Source organism: Suricata suricatta, chromosome 8 (assembly GCF_006229205.1).
Source record: "Suricata suricatta isolate VVHF042 chromosome 8, meerkat_22Aug2017_6uvM2_HiC, whole genome shotgun sequence".
Lineage (NCBI taxonomy): Eukaryota > Metazoa > Chordata > Mammalia > Carnivora > Herpestidae > Suricata > Suricata suricatta.
The window spans coordinates 44886479-44887586 of NC_043707.1; the positions used below are offsets into that span (position 1 = coordinate 44886479).

Genomic DNA, 1108 nt, shown 5'->3' on the forward strand with positions numbered 1-1108 from the left:
GCCCCATCAGCCGCTCTTCGGCCGCCCCGCCCGCGCCGGCCGGCGCGCAGCCCGCGGGACGCGCGGAGCAGGAACTGGCCGAAGTTTGCCAAGCCCCGGCCGAAGTCTCTGGAAAGTTGTAGCTCCCTCTCGGGGCGTCTCGACTACTCCTCGCCGGGGGGCGGGGGACAGGGGGGTGTGTCGTCGCGGAAGCTGGAGGGGAGAGGAGGAGAGCACCGGGGACCCGGCACCTGTCTGCACCTCCCCTCCAGCTCCGGAGCCCCCACCAGGCTCCGGGAAGCCTTGAGCTCCGCTCAGCCGGGACAGACACCCCGAAAGCGGAGTGCGCGGCTCTCTGGGGCCGCCCTTTCCTCGCACCTTTAGAGGAGGGTCCGGGGACTCACCTGGGTGGCAGAAGAGGAGGCGACAGAGGTAGGTCCCTGGCGAGGGCAGCCCCCAGCAGGAGCGGTGCGGTCAGTAGAGCCCCCAAGTAGCGGTACCGAGTGAGCGGGCTTGCCGCCGCCCCCTCCGTTCTTATAGGCCTGGCCACGCCCCCGCTGGCCACCCCCGCCCCCACCCCCGCCCCTAAGCCTGCCCTCCCGGGGGAGCGAGGGGAGGGTGGGGCGGGGCCGCAGCCCTCGGGATCCTTCCGCCAGGGCGCTTACGGCGAGGGCAGGGCAAAAGCCGCCCTCTGATTGGCTCCTCCAGTGAATGGTTGCCGGGAGACGAGTAAATCTTCGGCAGCGGAAAGGGGCGGGGTGCTGAAGGAGGTAGCACTGCGCAGGCGCAACAGAGAGGGGCTGGGTTGACACCCCCTTAACTTCGGAGTTACAGGGAGTCTTTCTACTTTCCACTCTGCGCTTTTCTGTTGCTGCTGTCACATAACTCTTCCTCCCAGGGTTTTCCCATCTCCGTCCCGCTCCCTCTCAGGCCTGTTTTTCTCTTGCTTTCCTGGGGATTTTCGCGTTGGTTCTCTCTCCAGGAATGGGGAGTGAAACCCCTACGCCTACCTCTGGCGTGCGTTTTGAAGTCAAAACAAAACAAAACAAAACAAAACAAAACAATTTAGGATTTCTGAGCCAGGGGAGAACCTTCCCTTTTTCCCAAGCAAATCGTCTAAAAGCCATCG

The 1108-nt window shown here is 64.4% G+C and overlaps 1 protein-coding gene across 2 annotated transcripts in view; it reads right to left on the minus strand.

Moving 5' to 3' along the window:
• TENT5C (terminal nucleotidyltransferase 5C) overlaps positions 1 to 516 on the minus strand; it is a 20239-nt gene extending 19723 nt beyond the window's left edge. For both annotated transcript variants that reach the window (XM_029948257.1, XM_029948258.1), the window contains exon 1: positions 384 to 516. The gene's annotated coding sequence lies outside the window, so the exon portion shown is untranslated. The remainder of the gene's footprint in view (positions 1 to 383) is intronic.
• Positions 517 to 1108: the final 592 nt, after the last annotated feature.